We start from the raw sequence: 21,491 nt of genomic DNA, 5'->3' as shown, positions 1-21,491 counted from the left end.
ACATACACAGAAAAAGTGCTGAAGCTGAAGACATGTACAAAATGTTGGCAGTAGTTACTGATGCCCATGTGATTTTCCACACCACCACCTGGGATAACTTCGTAGCCGGGCGCGAGGGGCCGGGGCAGCTGCGGCTGGTACTCCGCCACAGAAAAGCCAGGTGAGGCTGCCATCTCACCACGTTACTACTATCTTTCCAATCCCAAGAGTTAACATCACGAGTCATGGGGTGTGCAATCCTGAACCCCTGAGCAAAGCGCGGCGAGTTCTGTCCTAACCCTGGGTAACACAACTGTCTTTCAGACTAGCCGAAGCCAATCAATATTCAAACCCCCACCCCGCCAGCTTAATCGTCCTGTGCCGAAGGCTGGTGCCCCGTGCTAAACCCCAGGAGCTTCTCTTACCTGCGGCAACCGCAAATCCAAAACACACCGGCTAGCGCCACTTGCTCCCGGTGGCGGGAGTTTTACATTTGAAAGCGGAAGCGGAAGTGACGGACAAAGAAGACCCACCCACCTCCGCACGCGCCTCTGCGCAGGCTCAATTGGGAACGTCTGAGGTCGGCTGCTGTATCCTCTTAGCCCGCTAAGTGTTTGAATGCAAGTATTGAGTGTGCGTTTCTCCCACATCATCAGCTGCGCCTCCTGTTTGTAACTTCTGGCGGTTAAAACTGCAGAACTGGCGGCAAAAACTTTCGAGCCGCTGAAGATGGACTCCAGGTAGCGCCTTGCAGACGCTAACAGGTTCCAGCAATTGAGGAATGTGCGGCGCCCACACCCGCAGGGCTGGTCCTCATCGCCTTAATTCCGGGCGAGGAATGGAGAGGGAACACTCAGGGCGATCCTCTTTGCACCTGACTCGCTGTTCAGTCCTTCGACCACCCTGTGAGAAAGGTGGTGTTCGTTACATCCTGCAGGTGACAAAACCGGCTGGAAGGTCACCGTCCCTTGGTGCATCTACTACCAAAAAATACCTATATAGATGGATTTTGCTACTGGACGGTTAGCCCCTGCGGGCCTGTTACCTGATGGTTCAGCCCTTCCTACCCTGCATGCTTAGGCGCCCAGAGTGAGCTGCAAGTGCGTACTCGTAGAAACCCCCGCTGCGGGGTCTCCGGGAACCAGAAAAGATCGGACGGCCCAAGAGTCGACACGACGTGGATTTTCCTGTGGTCCGACTGCCCGCGGCGGTGACTGCGGGGAAGAACCGCGCGCTGGGCTCTCCTGCGGCTGCCTGGCGGGCAGGCTGGGTTTTCTACACCGATAGCAAACTTCTCTGTGGCCTGTAGGAGGCAGCTTTCGCTCACAAAAGTGGCGGGGACAGTTGGAAGGCCTAGTTGGAAGAGTGCACCTTAGTACTTAGAACGAAGTGGTGGCTGGTACTGACTTTGTACCACAGCCTCAGAAGTCAAATAGTAACGGCGCCAGGTGCAAGTCCAAGAATAATGTCTTCAGGCACCACATGCAATCATTTCACTTTGCTAATTCCGCAAAAACATAGCAGGTTCCCCTTGCTCCGATCCTCTCCGTATAACACACAGTAATTATCACCTGTCCCAAAGAAGATACCTGAAGCCCAGACTTTGAGAACATTTACATCAATATCTGATTTCTGGATAGGATATTATTGAAATATAAAAAAAATCACAAACAAAACAGAGGTAAAAGTTTAATTGCAGATATAAAAGTGACCACCTAAAAAAATTCACCAAAAAAAAATATGCAATGCAACTCTCAAACTGAGGAAGTTTACCAATAAAATATGAAAAAGTTGAAAACCATCAAGATACAAAAAAAAATTAGTACATTGGAAAATATGCAAACACACAGAAAATGAAAAAAGAAAAGCATAACTAACAACAGCATAGAAAGTTCTTATCACTGATAGCAAAAATATTTTCTCGTGAGGCCAACACCATGGCATATAGGCTGACTATGCCCTCGCCTCCAATTCTGCCATAGAGGCACTGGTTGCCTAAATAGGTGCCAGGCCCTGTCCTAGCTGCTCCACTTCCCAGCCAGATCCCTGTTTGTAGCCAGGGAAAGCTGGCTCAAGTCCTTTAGCTCCTGCATTCATGCGGGAACCTGGAAAGAAGCTTCTAGCTCTTCTTCAGATCAGCTTAGCTGACTGTTGCAGCCATTTGGGGAACAAATCAGCAGATAAAAGCATTCTCTCTCTCAATCTGGTTGCGTGTATAACTCTGTAACTCTCTCTCTCTCTGTAACTCTGCCTTTCAAATAAAAGTAAACTTTTTTTTTTTAAGATTTTTTTTTTTTTTTTGGAAAGTCAGATATACAGAGAGGAGGAGAGACGGAGAGATCTTCTGTCAGCTGATTCACTCCCCAAGTGACCGCAACAGCCAGAGCTGAACCAATCTGAAGCCAGGTGCCCCAAACCTCCTCTTGGTCTCCCATACGGGTGCAGGGTCCCAAATCTTTGGGCCATCCTCGGCTGCTTTCCCTGGCCACAAGCAGGGAACTGGATGGGAAGTAGGGCCGCCGGGTTCAGAACCAACGCCCATATAGGATCCCAGCACATGCAATACGAGGACCTTGGGTGCTAGGCTACCACGGCAGGACCACATAAATCTTTTTTTTTTTTTAATAAATTTTCCCCTGCAAAATTGATAAAGTTTCACATTGAAAGTAGTGTCTGGTGTTTCCACCTGTGGTTACTTTAGACGCTCAAGGCTCCACTCCGATTCCCATGTGTTGTGAATATTTCTCTAGTTACATCTCTCTACTGCAGAGTTTCTTAATCTTTTTTTATTTTTAGCGATTTCATTTTTTGTTTGTCTATGTAAAAGGCATTAGTGACATAGAATGAGATTCTTCAGCTGCTAGTTCACTCTCCAAATGGCAGTACTGGCTAGGGCTGGTCCAGGCAAAAGCCTAGGTCTGGAGCTCCATAGGAGTCTCACCACATGCATGGTAGGGACTCAAGACCTTGGGACATCCTCGGCTACTTTCCCAGCCACAGTAACAGAGAGATGGATGGAAAGCAGAGCAGCTGGGACTCAAACCAGCAATGTGACATGGAATACCAGTGTTGGGCCCTGCGCTGTGACGCAAGTGGTTAAGGTCCTCGCTTTGCACGCCCCAGGATCCCATATGGGCGCCGGTTCTATCCCTGGCAGTCACGCTTCCCTTCCAGCTCCCTGCCTGTGGCCCGGGAAAGCAGTCGAGGACAGCCCAAAGCGTTGGGACCCTGCACCCGCATGGGAGACCCGGAAGAGGCTCCTGGCTTCGGACGGGCATAGCATCGGCCATTGCGCTCACTTGGGGAGTGAATCATCGGTCGGAAGATCTTCCTCTCTGTCTCTCCTCTCTGTATATCCGGCTTTCCAATAAAAATAATAAAATAAATCTTTAAAAAAAAAAAGGAATACCAGTGTTATGGTCAATGACTTAAGCTACAGTGCCACAATACCAGCCTCAACGTTCGAAATCTTTTGGGAATATGAACTATTGGACAATTTAATGAAAGTTCTCCTAACGAAAAAAAACACCCACTCAAAAGCTTTGTTCACTGTTTCAAGAGTCTGTGATCAACACACATAGCTGGTTAATTACAACAGCACCACTAGATGTTAAGCTCTTGTTGGATAAGCCCTTCTGTTTGTCTTTATGATCCCTAAAATGCTTATCATAGTAACCTCCAAATTTAAGAATGAAACAGCTAGTATCATTTTATGACTGACTCAGATAAAACTGGAAATATATATATGTTCGTGTTTATAGTTACCAATGTCTTTATTTTTAAAAGGGTGGGGGAGTATCTATTTTGAAAATCAAAATAACAGAGGTAGAAGCAGGGGGAGGGAAAGGCAGACAGATTTTTCCATCCACTGGTTTACTCCCTACATGGTCACTAGAGCTGGGCCAGGCCTAAGCTAGGGAGCCAAAAATTTTATTTAGGGCACCCACAGGAGTGGCAGAACCCAAACACTTGGGGCACCTTTGGTTGCTTCTCCCAAACCTTAAGCAGGGAACTGAATCACAAATGGAGTAGCCAAGACATGAACCAGCACCTGTCTGGGATGCCAGTGTTGTTAGCAGCAGCTTTCCCCATTATACTACAACGCCAGCCCAAAGTTGCCAATACTTTACTAACATGTCATGTAATAGCTACTTTCCATTGTATTAAAAACCTGTTTTCGTTCTCAGAAAACAAAATGGCCTGACAGCTATTTCAGTATCTTTATTCTAGGTCCACAGTTTTAATCAATCCCTCACCAGGAAGAGTGTTTTCTGTATTTAGAGATAATTGCAATATAAATCTACCTATCACAGTAGCAATAATGCACAATATTATGCCCTTCAGTAATCATAGCCAGTAAATCCCCCATGAGCTATTTCATCTATTCATGTCATCAATAAAAAAAAATCTGACACAATGCTCATCTTCGCAACCAAGATATCTGTAATTTACAGACACTGCAACATGGGAGGAAAATGCATGAAAGCATTCCTTTTACTTCTATTCATCCATACGTATCCCAAAAGCAGAGGTGACTAGGCCAATATTTTTGTCATTTCAACGCCTAGCATTCCATGAATCTTCAACAGTGTTTCTGAGACTGAAACTAATACTGTCATAAAAATATGAAAAAGTGATGGATTTGGCTTCAGGTTAAGCAGATGGTTTGAATCAAATGTAGCTCCAACCTAAAAGACTCAAAGTCCTCATCTGAAAACTTCCTATGCATTCTTTCCTGAATGACTTGGCTCCCAAGTTTAGCCTGTACTGAAGCACAGAGTACCTTCTTTAGCAGAAGTCCGTGAATCATCGCTGCTTAATTCAGTGCCTACCCTTGACAATACTCAACTACACAGACAGCCCAATGAGGCACACACCTTTAGGTGACTCCATGGTTCCAAGATGCCTGGCCTGTAGTGTATCACAGTTAGAGTTTGGAATTTGGTTGTAAGACTTGGTAAGGCACAGCGAGTTTTTATTCTTGCATGGAGCAGGGTGTGTCGTCCTAAAAACCAAAGGCGTGGTAAGTTTCCTTACCAAGTAAGCATGCTGCTAACGTTAAGTACTGCCAGTTCCGCCTGCCACAGAAGGCAAAGGAACAGGAAGCATCTCCAGCAGGGTAGCTGACCCATAAAATCTACCACAGAGCTGGCCAATGTCTGGTCACTCCACCCTTCCCACTTTTCTAGCCACCTCTTAGAAGAGAAATCTAAGTGTTTCATTTTTCTTCCTCTCCTTTAGGATGCTTTTACTAGTGTAGCATAAGGGAGCAAAGGAATTAGAGCAAAGGCATTCTCTGAAAGGAAAGTGTAGGAAGAAGGACCAAGCATCTCTGGGGATAATGGCAATGCTCACATAATATTGTAAATGTACCTATCGCTACAAAGCTATACAGTGAGAAATTATTAAAATTGTAAATTTTGTGGTAGGTAGATTTTAACCAGATTTTTTAAAAATATAAATAGAAAGGAAATATCTGTCATTTGTAATTTTGTGAAAATTAAGAATAGAAGTTTGAAAATTTTAATGAAAATTTTGAGAAAAAATAAAACGGACAAGATTAGCATCAGATTATAATCAATAAAAAAATTCAATACAACAGAAAAGAAAGCGGAAAATGTGAACAACTGTTTCACAACAAGGTAGACCAATAATAAGAGAGTGGATTCAATCATATTAGTAATTGAGGAAATCCAAAATAAATCGTATTTAGACAAATTCTGCAGCCACTACATAGACAAAATTTTTAACATTTGAAAACATCAAATGCCAATAAAAAATCCATATGCTGAATGTAGAAGGCTAAAATTAATTACATCATCATGGGTAAATATCAAATGCATTTTACTAAAAGAAAAGCCACAAGGACCTGGAGTGGTAGCCTAGTGGCTAAAGTTCTTGCCTTACACGCGCCAAGATCCCATATGGCCACTGGTTCTAATCCTGGAGGCCCCACTTGCCATCCAGCTCCCTGTTTATGGCCTGGGAAAGCAGCTGAGGACGGCCCAAAGCCTTGGAACCCTGCACGCATGTACAAGATCCAGAAGAAGCTCCTGGCTCCTGACTTCGGATCGGTGCAGCTTCAGTCATTGTGGCTGCATGGGGATGACTCATTGGACAGAAGATCTTTCTCTCTGTGCCCCCTCCTCTCTGTATCTGACTTTCTAATAAAAAAAAAATTTTTTAATCTTTAAAAAGAAAAACCACAAGAGAACACATGTGTGTGCTGGAAACAAAGGGATTTCAGAGAGCTGCCAGGAAATGGAATGAAAAGGAAAGTTTGTTTTGGTGCAAAACTTGGTTGAAATCCAGTTTTTTGAAATACATATGTTCCATGAACTTTTTGAAAATCCTTCAGATTTTCTATTTCCCTCACCTGAAACTACATGCCCATGCTTTGCCTTGCCTTGTGTTCCTGGCTCAAATGAACCTGACAAACGGTTTCCTGTGCCTCTGGCTTCTGGTTCGGTTCAATCAATCGTGGACCCCAACAGGAGATGGGAAGGAGATAATGAAGTAAAATCAGTGTGCTCATTCCCACAGCTGCCTGCCCATGTCCCTTATTCTGTCACTGCTCCTCTCAAGGCAGCCACCTCTTCAGAATTCTACAGCTCTTTCTTCTACCTTACAATTCTAAAGGCAGAAACATATCGACTTTCTACAAGTCCTCCTTAACAGAACTATTTTTTCCTATGGTTCCCTGCTTCCACACATCTGTAAATAATCCCTGCAAAATCAAACATTCTTAAACTAGCCAATTTTTAAATTGTTATTGATTTTTTTCATTTGAGAGAGATACACACCCAAATGCCTGCAACAACCAAGGGTGGATCAGGCCAAAGCCAGGAGCCTGGAGCTCAATTCAGTTCCCACTTGTTGGCAGCTGAGACCCAAGTATTTCAGCTGACACCTAGTGCCTTCCACGGCTAGCACTAGCAGAAAATTGGATCAGAAGCAGAGCCAGAACTCGAACCCAAGCGCTTTGATTTTGGAATGTGGGCATCCCAAGGAATTTCATAACTGCTGAGCCAAACACCAATCCCAAAATATTCTATCTTGAATGTACCATCTACCCCTGATTGTACTCTAAGCGATGCAATTCAAAATTGCTAAACATTATTTAAAGTGAAATAATGTTTTTTTCATAGATCTATTCATCCACTTAAAAAAAAGAAAAAGGTCAGCCTCAGTAAAAGCGGCTAATTCTGGAGAAAAGGAGGAAACACACCAGTAGGAGCTCTTCTGCTCTCTCCTGTCCTTTGTCGGCCTGAGACACAGCTAGCATTGCCATGAGGGCTGAATAGCCTGGATAGATTTCCTGGGGAGTTGATGTGTCTGTGAAGTTCCCTGCCTTTCCATCCATGAACCCAGGACAGGAACTCAATCTAGCTCCCCCTTGCCTATGAACCTTCGGGTTTTAAAGCTTCATCACCCTCACCTAAACCCTTAGCTCCACTTGCCAGTAAAATTAACCCCTTATTACAGTGACCAGGTTGCTGGGGAGTAGGGAGGAGATGAACAATTTTAAGATTCGAAAGTGAAAGTTACAAAGAGAGAGGAAGAGACAGAGCAAGACAGATCTTCAACAGTTCACTCCCCAGGTGATTGCAACAGCAGAGGATTACACATGTCAAAGCCAGGAGTCAAGAGCTTCTTCCAGGTTTCCCACATGGCTCCAGGGCCCCCGTTCATCAGACCATCTTCCACTGGTTTTTCCAGGCTATTAGCAGGGAACTATATGAGAAAGGGAGCAGCCAGGACATGAACCAGCACCTTTTCGGGATGCCAACATCACAAGTGGCAGATTTACCAACCATATCACAACATCTAAACTTTTTAATCACAGTGTGCCCTATCTGGAGTTTCTTGGCACCCCAGATGTATTTGGGAGATGGTGGGGGGAGGCAATTGGATGAACTAGCACAGCACTCTTACTTGGAATAGGATAGGTTGGAACTGAGGCATGGAGTTCCAAGAGTAAGCCTATGGTACATGAAAGCAACATATGCATGGAGTCAAATAAAGTTTAATAACTATCTTGGTTCAAGTTTATCCGTATGGGTTTGGAAAAGGGAGGAGGAGGTGGGGTGTAATGGTTGCTATTCTGAGCATAGTGTACAGCAAAATGATTCACTCTTGGTATCATTTATAGCTGCAGGAGACCAAAAAGGAGTATGAAAAAAATCTGACACTAATTTAACCATGTGAAGATAATTCTTAATTCTGGTATTCATGAATATTGCTACTTATTTTTGAGTTATCATCCTGTGCATAATAACTTTAGACATTTCATTTTTCTAACTTATTGGTAGAATTCATTTTGTACAAAACTAATTATTTATGGCAGTTCATAGCATTCAAAGATTACAAGAAATATCAATTTTTAGTGAGCATATAACCCAATTTGGCAAAATGTCTTTTATTGTTTTCTCTGTATAAACTCAAGTTGGTCTGGAATCTGCTGATAGATCCATCTACCTCAAATTTGTATTTGTGTTATAAAGAAATTGAGGACACTACCTGTGGGCAAGTCCCTAGGTTGCCTTGTACCTAAGCAAGTGTTATACTTCTGTGAGAAAAGCAGCTAATAGCTGGTGGGCATTCTGGTGGGCCACGTTAATGCCAAGTTTCTGTTAACTGTACCAGTGTGTCAGCATAGTTGCCTATTCTATTTTTTTTTTTGGAGGATTTATTTATATTTATTGGAAAGGCAGCTCAACAGAGAGAAGGAGAGACATAGAGAAAGAGCATCCATCCACTGCTTCACTCCTCAAATGGCCAAAATAGCCAGAGCTAAGTCAATCAGAAGCCAGGAGTCAGGAGCTTCCTCCAGGTTATCCATGTGGATGCAGGGTTCCAAGGCTTTGAGCCATCTTCTCCTGCTTTCCCAGACCACAAGCAGGGAGCCAGATAGGAAGTGGAACATCTGGGACACAAACTGGTACCCCTATGTAATCCTGGCACATGCAAGGAGGGGATTTTGCCACTAAACTATCTTGCTGGGTCCTCTTTTTTTTTTTTTTAAGATATGTGGGGTGCAGACGCCAGCCAGCTGGCAGACAGGGTACCAGGACCCACATGCAAGAGTGTGCAGCACCCGGGCAGGTAGGCAAGTCCCCAGGCCAATACAACACATGGTGGAAGACCAGGCTCGGACACCTGCGCCTTAATGGGTATGGGGGCTGTGGGTTGCTCAAGAATGGGTGTATGGGAATTTGTGAGATGGAAGACTGCTGGGGAAGAATAGTACAGGTGAGGAATGACTTCTGGGGTCTTCTGCTGACCAGATAACTTCACCTGCAGATAAGCTAGAGGCTGGGACTGGGTGGCTTGGAGGAAGGAAACTGGAGGACCTTTCTGGATCAGACCAATGTACCCACCCACGTGGGAGACTTGAGTGGGCTAGATGGCATTCACCACCTCCCGCTGATACACACCAAATCTAAGGCTGGGGGACCTGCCTGGCAGCACTATACCTCACAGTATCTGCCAATGGATGTTGGTGTAGGTAGGAGTGGGCCATGTTAGGCTGGACCACTAACAGGCATGTGAGAGAACTGGGTCTAGAGACATATTCTGTGGGGGATATGTGGGTTTATTCCCATGGGACTGCCATAACAGCTGATTTACTCAAATCTGAGCTAGGCATGAGCATGGAATTTACCAACACTTATGGGTACTGAGGTTGGGAACGGACCAGGATGGTCCAGACTGCAACACCCATAAGCAAACCCAAGAATTGAGTCTGTGGATGGGCCAGGCCACAACAGCCACCAGCACACATAAAGGTCAACACTGTAGGGGCTGGGGTGAATTATGCCAGGTAGGAGCCTACCACCCACTGGCACACATTAGATCTGGGTCTGGGAATGGGTCTGGTGGGAGAATTTGGGGAAGTTTCCTGGTGTGCTGTAGCTCCCACTACTGAGCATTTGAGTCGGGACTGGGTGTTGGTCAGGCTAGGAAAGGCTCCTTGACTTGATGGCAGATGTATAAGCTGGCTTTGGGGTGGTGGTCCTGGCACGGCCAGACCAAACCATAGTATACTGGCATGTATAGGAGCCATGATCGGGTATGGGCCACACCAGGCTAGGCTATTACACCTACCCATCTGCATGAAAGTCAGGAATGGGAGCAGGCTGGGCAAGGCTGGGCTATAGCACCCACTTGTGAGAGCTGGGACTGTGGATGTGCCAGGCTGCAGAATCTGATGGCAAGGCCTAAGATGGAAGTAGGCTATGTCTGGCTGGGTCAGAACAACCACCTGCATGTGCAAGATCTATAGCTGGGAGGAGGCCTGGTCAGGGAAATAAGGGGGTGGTACTGCTGGGTTGCAGTTCCCACTGGTGAACACAAGAGCTGGCAATGGGGGCAGACCAGACTAAATATTGCTACAGCATCCCTTAGCATCTGTGTGGGCTGGATCTGGGAGTGTGCCAGACTGGGCTAGGCCCCAGCATCTGCTGGCAGTCACAAGAGCCAGACTGAGTATGAGACAGGCTGAACTAAGTCATGGCACCCACTGATACACATGAGAGCTGAATCTGGATGTAGGCCAGGCAGGGCTGGGCTGTAGCACCCACCAATGAGGGACAGAATGAGTGTGGACCAGTCTAGCAAGGCCACAGTATCCAACAGTGAATGTCAAGAATGGAGATGGGTTGGGCCCGGCGCGGTGGCGCAAGTGGTTAAAGGTCCTCGCCTTGCACGCCCGGGATCCCATATGGGTGCCAGTTCTATCCCTGGCAGCCCCGCTTCCCTTCCAGCTCCCTGCTTGTGGCCTGGGAAAGCAGTCGAGGACAGCCCAAAGCGTTGGGAACCTGCACCCGCGTGGGAGACCCGGAAGAGGCTCCTGGCTTCGGATTGGCGTAGTATCGACCTGTTGCGCTCACTTGGGGAGTGAATCATCGGATGGAAGATCTTCCTCTCTGTCTCTCCTCTCTGTATATCCGCCTTTCCAATAACAAAATAATAAAAATAAATCTTTAAAAAAAAAAAAAAAGAATGGAGATGGGTCAAGTCAGGCTGAGCCAAACACTCACTGTTGTGCTTGAGATCCACAACTCTGGTCTGTTAGGGCAGCTTGGGGAACTCCCTGGCTGGTGAGCACAAGAACTGAGGCTAGGGCATTCCAGGCCAGACCAGGCTACAGAATGTGTCAACATACATGTAAGTCAGGACGAGCTGGACTGAACCTGTCTGCAACATCTCCTGGCAGATGTAAAAGGATGAGGTACAGGCCAGGCTGGGTTGGGATGTAACAACTGCTAGTTCACATTAGGGCTGGGACTTGGAGCTGGCCCAGTGGAGTCAGGATGCACCACCCACTAGCAAATGCTGATGTGAGATGGGCCACAACAGACTGAGCCATAGCACCCACTGGTACATGTAAGACCCCAAGTTTGAAGTGAACTGGGCAGGGAGTGAGGGTACTACGGAAATTCCACTGCTGGGCCATTATTCCCACTGGTGAATGTGAGAACTGGGACTGGAGCAGACCAAGCTGAGCAGGGATGCAAGAACCATCGGCTTGCATGTGAGTTGGGTTTGGGAGAGAGCTGGTCTAGGCCATGTCACTGAACCTGCTGGCACATACAAGGAACAGGATAAGTGCCAACTGACCAGGTTTTGCCTCAACATCCACTAGCAAGTGCCAGGAAAGAGTCAAGGAATGTCAGACAAAGTATAAGATTCAAACTGGGAGTGGGTCTAGTAGGGAAGTTGTGAGCACTCCTCTGCTGGGCTATAGCTCTCATCAGTATGCATGAAAGCCAGGTCTGGGGTTGGGGACAGGCTTGACAAGGCAGGAGCACCTACTGGCAAATCCACGGACTGGTTCATGGGATTGGGTGGCCTGTGCTAAGCTGCAGCACTGATAGGTGTATACAATAGCCCAATTGGGACACAGGATGGATTAGACTAGTCTGCTGTACATACTGGCATTGCACAAGAACCAGGACTGGAGGCAGGCCTGTTTGGGGCTATTGGGAGTCACCCCAACTATGCTACAGTTCCCACTTGTGTCTACAAAAGCCAGCTCTGTGACACGTCGGGTTAGGCAGGCCACAGCACCCCTCGGTTTGCATGGGATGTGGGGCTGAGAATGAAACTAACCAGGCAACTACAATCACCTGAATGTGTGTAGGTTGATATGTGTGATGGACTGAACCAGACCCTGTACTGGCCAGCACATGCAAGAATCAGGTACGGGGTCATCCTTGGATGCCAAGATGCATATGGGGGATGAGACGGCCTGCTCATTTGGGCCTGCAGAGGACATCGAGTGCCATGTAAGAAGATAGAGAGCAGAGTAGGGTAGACAACTCCCCTGCCAGGCTTTGGCAGCAAGTGTCTGGATGAATGGATGCACTGGGGTGTACTCTGTCAACCAACGGAACGTGGAAGGTCCAACCTTGGAGCAGCAAAACCAACAGCACCTCAGAGCTATCAAAACCACTCAAGCAATACCCTTGGAACATTTTTCCCTACATCGTGGTTTCTAAGATGAGATCAAGTGGGCAACTGCCATTTCCAAGTACTGATGTAGTTGGGCACATAGAAGCACCCCATGCTCCCTCTCTCCCTCTGTCCTTGCCCCCCAGAAAGAAGAGAAAGGGGAAGAAAACAAAAGTTGGAAGCATTTGTCCCATCCACCTTCCCCCATACCTCTATCCTACCCATGTTATTCAGTGGTCCTCATGGAGATGCATTGTTGTAAACTATGTAAACAACATCAAAAGTAAAATAAAATTTTTAAAAATTGAGGAAGGAAAGCCTAAGAATCTAACTAATCAAAGAATTATTTTTAGATACATCTCACTCCATGCTGAATACTTGTTGACATTTTTTTTTCAATGCACTATGAAAGATCCTGCACAATGGATCTAAAAAAAATCTGGTTATTTCTAATAAGACCAGTTCTTCTCTGGTTTCATACTAATCTGAATATATAAGTCTTAAATATAAGACTTTTTAGACCATGAGCTCCTTGAGATCAGGCAAATTCATAACATTCATTTTAAAAAAAAAAGAGATTCACTTACTTTTATTGGAAGAGCAGATTAGATTTACAGAGGAGACAGAATGATACTGCATCTCATGGTTCACTCCCCAAATGGTCACAACAGTCAGAGCTGAGCCAATCCGAAGCCAGGAGCTGGGCTTCTGGCACTCTCACATGGTGCTGGGTCCCAAGGCTTTGGGCCATCCTCCATTGCTTTCCCAGGCCACAAGCCAAGAGCTGGAAGGGAAGTGGAGCAGCCAGGACACGAACTGCCATCCAAATGGGATCCCAGTGCTTTCAGGGGGAAAGGATTAGCCAACTGAGCCACTGAACCAGGTCCCATATCGTTTATTTTTACATAGTTGCCTCAACCCCAATTCCTAACATGAAGCAATTACTCCATAGCCATTGTTGAACTGAATTGAACTCTTTTGTATTTATCCAAAATTCCAGATGGGCTTTTAGCTTTATGATGTAATCCTTCACAGAAGATGTGTTTTCACTCTAGATTTTGGCTTTCCCATTGAAATTTCTGATCAAAATATTTCCCTTGCTTGGCTGATTTTTGGAAACTGAAGTAGGTGCAAATATGATTCTGTTATGATGCCAAGATTTTATTCTAGCTTGATTGATTGATAATCATATCCAAAAGTCTGCTTTTAAAATGATGTTAGCATTTAATTTTGGAAATAAAAGAATAAACAAATCCTCTTTACTCTAACCTAAACACTTCAGACTGACAGTGTAGTCTATTCCTCAGGCAGAAAGAAAAGGGACACTCTTGAAAAACAGGAATCACCTCATCTGTAATTTCTGTCCTGGGGAAAAAATCCTAACCCATCAGGGCCCATATGGTAAATTCTTTATCCTTCCACAAAGAACATGGTTTTTTCCTAATAAGCCAAATATCTTAGAGTCAGGAACCCACAAGCAATGAATATGCACTCGGTACTCCACCCTAAGTGAGCTTCTCACATCTTGCTTCTTCTAGACCTCTCTGTCCTGCCAGACCCCTGGCAACAAGCCCCAGCTCTCATACACCAGCCTCTCCTAGGAACAGGTTCCTTGTTCTACTCCACAACACCTCTGCTTCATTCAACCCACACACACATTCGGGCCACATAAGCAACTCTTAGAGCTAAGGTCAGTCTTCCCTAGAGTCGATTTATGAAGCAATTAGGTGGTTTCAGGCGTTTTTGGATAAAATAATAGGAGCAGCTGTTTTTCTAGAAACTTTGATTAATGACCTTCACTATGGGAATTTTCTGTCTGCTGTGTAAACATAATCCAAAATGTTATATAGTATACTAAATCCAGACTTTTCCAATTAGATTTGTTTCCTAATAATAATGATACTGGCATTTGTACAGCACATTTTAGTTTTCAAAGCAATTTCATTTATATGATCTAATCTAGGATTTCTCCAACAACTGAATCTCTGGGGTCCATGCATTCTGCAATAATTTTCATCGTTTCTTTTCATTTTCCCTTCCATATTTATGATGGTTAAAAGATTTAATATAGGGGCCCAGTGCGATAGTGTAGTGGTTAAAGTCTTCACCTTGCACGCCTCGGGATCCCATATGGGCACTGGTTCTATTCCTGGCAGTCCCGCTTCCCATCCAGCTCCCTGCTTGTGGCCTGGGAAAGCAGTTGAGGACAGCCCAAAGCTTTGGGACCCTGCACCCACATTGGAAACCTGCAAGAGCTCCTGGCTCTTGGCTTTGGATTGGCTCAGCTCCAGCCATTGCGGCCACTTGGGGAGTGAACCACTGGATGGAAGATCTTCCTCTCTGTCTCTCCTCCTCTCAATATATCTGCCTTTCCAATAAAAACAAATAAATCTTTAAAAAAAAGGTTTAATATAAAGCATATCTTGTGTCATCTGAAAGACTGTTATCCCCACATAGTGTGGTTTCAGCGCATCAACCAATTGCTGTCATATGAGCATTCGAAGTGACGATTTTGGTTTCCTACATACCAGTAAACCTCTCTAGCTCTTAGATTTGCAGGTTATAAAGTCAGCCTGTCTATCTGCATCACTATCACTGTTTTGGATTTGAAAAATCCAGTCTTCAAGTTGGATTCCCCCCCCCAATCCTGTAAAGATAAAGCCTCTAAAGATAAAACTGGCACCAACTTGACATCCAGAACATGCAACTGTAAGACATGCTGATGACTAAGTCTATAGTGTCGTCACACATTTAGTAAGGATGGTTTTGGTTTGCTATTAGGAAAACAAACGAGTGTAGAACCATTATTTTAACTTAAAAAATAATATAGGTGAACTCAACCTCAACCAAGGTAAAGAGTAAAACTTGAATTCACTGAACAAATATTTCACATTAGTTGCAATGGAGGTTTGTGATGAGACAGGGGATTTCAGAAATCAAAAGACATACATGGCAACTGGCACTGTGCTAACGGGTTGCACAGCTCCCATAAGGCCAGCAATCCATTTGGATGTCAGTTTGAGCCCCAGCTGCCCCACTTCTGATCCAGCTCCCTGTTAATGCTCCTGGAAAAGCAGAAGAAGATGGTCCCTATCCTTGGGTGTCTGCACCCACGTGGTAGACCTGGAGGGAGTTCCAGGTCCTGGGTTTCAATCTGACCCAGCCCTAGCTATTGTGGCCATTTGAGTATGAACTATCAGACAGAAGATCTTTCTCTTCCTCTGCTTCTTTTTGTGAATTTGCTATTCAAATAAATTAATAAATCTTTCTTTTAATGTGAATATAAAGAACCTGCCCAGCCTACCCAGCCAGCGCTCCTTGGTCTCACTAGTACTGCTCAGACTCTTTCTCTGAAGGTACTGACTCGAGGCAGAGTACAATAGGATACATCAATATAAATATCCAGTGAAGATTTTCAGTTGGACTTCCTATCTCTTGGAAGTGAACAATTAAATTGCTTAGCCCACCAATTAATAATGATGCTAAAAAATAAAATTCATTTTTAAAATCTAGATAAGTAAGTAGCCAGCAATGGTAACATAAATGATTCAAATAATAACCCACGGGGCCCAGTGCGGTGGCGCAAGTGGTTAAGGTCCTCACCTTGCACGCCCCGGGATCCCATATGGGCGCCGGTTCTAATCCCAGCAGCCCCGCTTCCCTTCCAGCTCCCTGCCTGTGGCCCGGGAAAGCAGCAGAGGACGGCCCAAGGCTTTGGGAACCTGCACCCGCGTGGGAGACCCGCAAGAGTCTCCTGGCTTCGGACCGGCATAGCATCGACCATTGCGCTCACTTGGGGAGTGAATCATGGGACGGAAGATCTTCCTCTCTGTCTCTCCTCTCTGTATATCCGCCTTTCCAATGAGAAAATAATAAAAATAAACAAAAACAAAAGCAAAAATAACCCACGGCACACAGACTTAAAAATATCAAATAAAAAAGTGGCTACATCCTCCTATTATTTAATTCACTTGCTCTTCAATTTCAGCAAAGCATATTTCAGTAAATTTAATTAATAGTGCTGTCCATGATAATTACAATTTTATTGTATTCAATAGTTAAGTGCATTTAACTGTTACTTGTATATTTTAACAAACATATAAAAACTGTCATGAAAACAACAAGGACATAAAAAAGGATATATACAACTCTAGATAATCTTAATAATTTTCTTTCTCCTCCTTACAAACTTACAGCACCAGAGTTTGGGAATCACCAACTTAACCATAAAATAAAATAACAGCAAATTTTTTTATTTATAATACAATTTGCTGGATAAATGCTAGAGGAATCTAAAATGTTTTTTGATACGTCTAGAAATTTTATTAAACTATCTTTCTCAAAACTTATTATTTCTGCTTCAGCAACTGTTTTGTTTGAATAAAAGATAATGGGTTTTTATGACTGAGTTCTTTCCAGCATGCACTGGCTTACAGATAGAAGTAATAGGCCTTTGGAGTGTTTATTTTTGTGGAAACTAAACAATGTTGATCTTTAAAAGCATTCTTCCAAGTGGCTCATGGTTGTTTAGAACATCCATTAACCCTAATGGAGTTATAAAACTTTAAAAGAAAAATGTTTTACCAGCTGTGAGAAATAAAAACAATACTTTCATTGCTAAGATACAGCTCTTAAAAATTTATGGACAACCAAGCCAGAATTTTATACCTTAAAATTTTTTAATATACTAACGCAAATTCAGCAGCTATCTCAAAATCAAGGCAACCCTAAGAAAAGGACTGGGGGAAAAAAGATGAGAACCCAAAAACATGTGTGCTATTGATTCAAGCACGTAATGATTCAAGAGTTAAATAGCATCGAACAGTATACATATATACATTGATATATATGTACATATTCATATTTAATGTGTATATTTCCCTGTAACATTTTGTATTTTCACCCTGAAAGACCCAGGTAAGGCAATGCTTCATACTTGATGGCTCAAATTTGAAAGTGAAATTAGTCCACATTTGGAAACAAGAATTGTGCGACCCGTAAGGGTGAGATCCAAAGTTCTGTCTTAGCTTCGGAACTCCCTGCCAGTAACTGGGAATGTCTTGCCATGTGTCTGTCCAGAGTGCATGCCACAGAAAAGACACAAGGTTAAAAGAACCAAATTTGCATCAAGGTTCAGTCCTCACCCCACACCAAATAGTGCCCAGCTAGTGCCCATGTAAGGAAATCAGGTTGTAGTGCTCAGGTTTTTCGCTATTTTTCTTCCTTTCTTCTTCTTCTTTTAAATTTGTTTGAAATAAAGAATTAGAGGGGGAGGGGAGCTCACCCCTCAAGAAGCCAGTCCAAAGCCAAGAGCCTGGAGCTTCTTCCAGGTCTCCCAGGCAACAGTGTTCCCGGCTATGCTACAGCACCAGCTCCTCTGCACACTTTTCTTAAAACTGATCATTTTAAACCAGCAGGTAAAATGACTCAAGGGCTAGTCTTCCATTTTGAAGACATGCCTGACAACATGTGAGTTTCAGCTCTGGAAATGGGAAGACTGATCAAATGAAGGGAAAAAAGGATCCTATCCACACACCACATTAAATCCAATGTACCCTCTGTGGTTTCAACAAAGATGCAGTTTTTAAAGATTTATTTGTTTTTATTGGAAAGGCAAGTGTACGGAGAGGAGACACAAAGAGAAAGATAGTCCATCTTCTGGTTCACTCTCTAGATGGCCACAGTGGTTGGAGCTGAGCCAATCCGAAGCTGGGATCCAGTAACTTCTTCCAGGTCTCCCACACGAGTGCAGGATCACAAGGCTTTGAGCCATCCTTTACTACTTCCCCAGGCCACAAGCAGGGAGGAGTTGGATGGGAAGTTGACCAGAGCCTACATGGTGAGGATTAAGTCATTAATCCATATTGCACTGGGCCCTCAACAAAGATCTTTAAACACAAAAAGTGACCCAGAATATTATGTTCAGTTTGAAACCAACTACTTCTTTCTCCAAAATCCTCCCTCTTACACCAACACTAATAGTTGGCTAGCAACTGTGACTGGCAACTCTTTCTACTCAGTTGTAAGAGGGTAAAAGGGAAGTTGTAAAACGGAAGCTCTTTGCATCAAAACACTTGCGTGAAAATTAGTACCTTCTGCAAGGAAAAGCAGAGAAGCCATGAAGAGTCCTTTTGGGTGCTGCTGTGTCCCCAGGGACAAAGCTGGAAAGAACCCAGTAATTGAAATGTGAGCATAATGAGGGGGACTATGGCTCAACACACAGCAGTGTCTGAGCTGTGCTGGTAGGAAAAATAGTGATCCACACTTAAATTAAGACTTCTCCAAGAGAGATTAGTGCTTGTGGTTGAGAAAAAGCCTCAATAAAAAACTAGTAATTAATAGGACAAGAGGAAGTTGTGCATGTAAAAGAGTTTTCAGATGATCAATTTTGCTATAAAGAAATTGTTTTATAAAAGCTCATTTTGTGTTCACCTACTCAAAAAAATAGATTAAAAGAAAACAAATGATTGTATATCTTTCAAATATTGTATCTAACAATGAAAAGTCTGATTTCTCCTTTGATTGCTAGTAGGTCAAAAAGAGGTGGTCTTTATCTCACTGCTGTTTCACTCAGAGCGAATCCTGTGTCTAAAAGTTTCTGTAGAAAGTCTTTTCAAGGGGCTGGCACCACAGTGTAGTAGAGTATGCCTTATCCTGTGATGCCAGCATCCCATATTGCATCAGTTCATATCTTTGTTGGTCCCTATCTGGTACAGCTCTCTGAGCATGGCCTAGGAATGCAGTAGAGGATGGCTCGAGTCCTTGAGCTCCTTTCTCCATGTGGGAGACCCAGGAAAGGCTCCAAGCTCCTGGCTTCAGACCATCCCGCTCAACCATTATAACCATTTGGGGAGTGAGCCACATGTTTCATTTGAATGGAAAAATGACCTCTCTGAGCTTATCAGCAATAAAACTATGGTTTTATGTTCGCTTTCTAGCACCGATGATGAATAGCCACTAAATAATTCAGGTCCTTATTGCCTTGATGTTTTTATAAAAATGAATATTCCAGCTGGAACTTTATCTGTAGTCATCTATTAGAGGAGATCTATCTCATGAGAAACAAAACCTTTTTGATTACTTTACATTTCTTTTAACTCAAATACACCCAAAACATCACAAATAGCACAGAGCAGTAAATGGTCACACTACTCCAGTTACATTTCAGTAAGACACAGAACCCTTGAGCTGTTTTATTATTTTTTGTTTTGTAGATTTTAAACCATCCAAAAATTGAAAGTTTATTTGGAAACTAGCATTTCCATTTCACTTTCCATTATAAAGGGCTTTCAAGTGCATTACCTCATTGTAATTCCTTCCCCTCTCCAAGCACACAATGAGAGAGAAACTCTAGCAAAGAGAGAATTATTCACATAGCAGTAGAGAGAACAAAGGGAGAATGCAAACCCTTGCCTTGTGATTACAACAAGAAGCAGTGTGAACATCACGTTGCAGGGGCTGCGGATGAATGGTATATGGGAGAGCAGGGGAGGGAGGAAGAGGAGACAGGGAGGAGGACGCAGAAGCAAAAGCACTTTGGTCTTGTTTGATTTGTATTTGATGTGATTTTTTTTGCATTATATCCCTGCTTTACTCTAAAATGCATTTTTTCTTTGCATTATTCTAAATGTCTACATCAGATGATTTTGTTCTTGCACACATGAAAATAATTTGAAACAATAGTTTTTACTGTTTAAAGGAAGTAAATGGTTCTCAATATTTGGGGAAAGAGATGAATGAAGGAGAATCCATTACATCCAATGAAAGTTCACATGTTTACGTGTGTGTGTGTGTGTGTGTGTGTGTATTTGCTTGTCAAATAAATAAGCATGGAGAGAAACAGGCCCTCTTGTAATACCTAAAAATTTGTATTTTCTTCTATCTCATCCCATGCATTTTCTTTTCCTAAAATTAACTCACTAAGAACAAAGTTAAGATTATTAAACCACTTAGTAAAATACAATATGCTATTGACCAAGACATAACCTACCTTTTTCATCAAATATTTCCTTGAGGTAAAGAGAATCCTTGAGCACTTTTTTTTTTTGCAGAAATTAATGCAGATTAAGTCAGTCCAAAAGAATATGGTGTTTTGTTCCCAGCAAACCTCTAAGCACTGGGTCAGAGAGTCCCATTGCTATTTGTTTAAAGATTTTAATTCAAGGGCCTAGCACAATGGCTCAGTGGCTAAATGCTCGTCTTGCATGCACCAGGATACCGTGCGGTCACTGGCTTGTGTCCTCGCTGCTCTACTTCCCATCCAGCTCCTTGCTTGTGGCCTTGGAAAGCAGTAGAGGGTGACCCAAAGCCTTGGAACCCTACACCCTCATGGGAGACCTGGAAGAAGCTCCTGGCTCCTGGCTTCAGATACAGCCACTGTGGCTATTTGGGGAGCGAACCAGCGGATGGAAGATTTTTCTATCTCCTTCTCTCTGTAAATCTGCCTTCCCATTAAAAATAAATAAATCTTTTTAAAATGTATTTATTCATTTAACAGGCAGATTTACAGAGAGATATCTTCTACCCACTGGTTCAATGCCCAAATGGCTGCAACAACTAGCACTAGGTTGGTCTGCAGCCAGGAGCCCATAGATTCTTCTGCATCTCCCATGTGGGATTCGGGGCCCAAATCCTTAGGCTGTCTCCCACAGCTTTCCCAGGCACATTCTCAGGGTGCTGAATTGGAAGTGGAGCAGTCAGGACTGGGACCATGCCCATATGGAATAGCAGTATTGCAGACAGCAGCTTAACCCACTATGCTATGGCACTAGCCCCTGAATTGTAATTTTTATAAAATTTAATTCCTGCAGATAAAAGATGCTTTTCCATAGAAGTAGTTATTAGCATCAGAAAAGTTGATAGTATTTCCCCATGCTAGCTAAGAGTGAAGACAAACAAAACTCATCAGTGGAAAACTTAAGTTTAAAAACTGAAATTCTAATTTTAAAAAAGGTCTCCTCTCTCTGATTATAAAAGCAATATGTATTTATTACAAAAATAGTCATATACCTATCTCTCTTTCACATTTTAAAAATTATTAAGATTAGTATGAAATA

The 21,491-nt window shown here is 43.6% G+C and overlaps 1 protein-coding gene across 1 annotated transcript in view; it reads right to left on the bottom strand.

Moving 5' to 3' along the window:
* The window catches only part of PRIM2 (DNA primase subunit 2), a 270,527-nt gene extending 270,050 nt beyond the window's left edge, over positions 1–477 (bottom strand). Inside the window, exon 1 of the mRNA XM_040983590.1 lies at positions 405–477. The gene's annotated coding sequence lies outside the window, so the exon portion shown is untranslated. The remainder of the gene's footprint in view (positions 1–404) is intronic.
* Positions 478–21,491: the final 21,014 nt, after the last annotated feature.

The sequence above is a fragment of the Ochotona curzoniae genome, unplaced genomic scaffold, assembly GCF_017591425.1.
Source record: "Ochotona curzoniae isolate NIBS_2020 unplaced genomic scaffold, NIBS_Ocur_1.0 contig_3819, whole genome shotgun sequence".
Taxonomy (NCBI): Eukaryota; Metazoa; Chordata; class Mammalia; order Lagomorpha; family Ochotonidae; genus Ochotona; species Ochotona curzoniae.
This window is presented reverse-complemented; position numbering and strand designations above follow the sequence as displayed.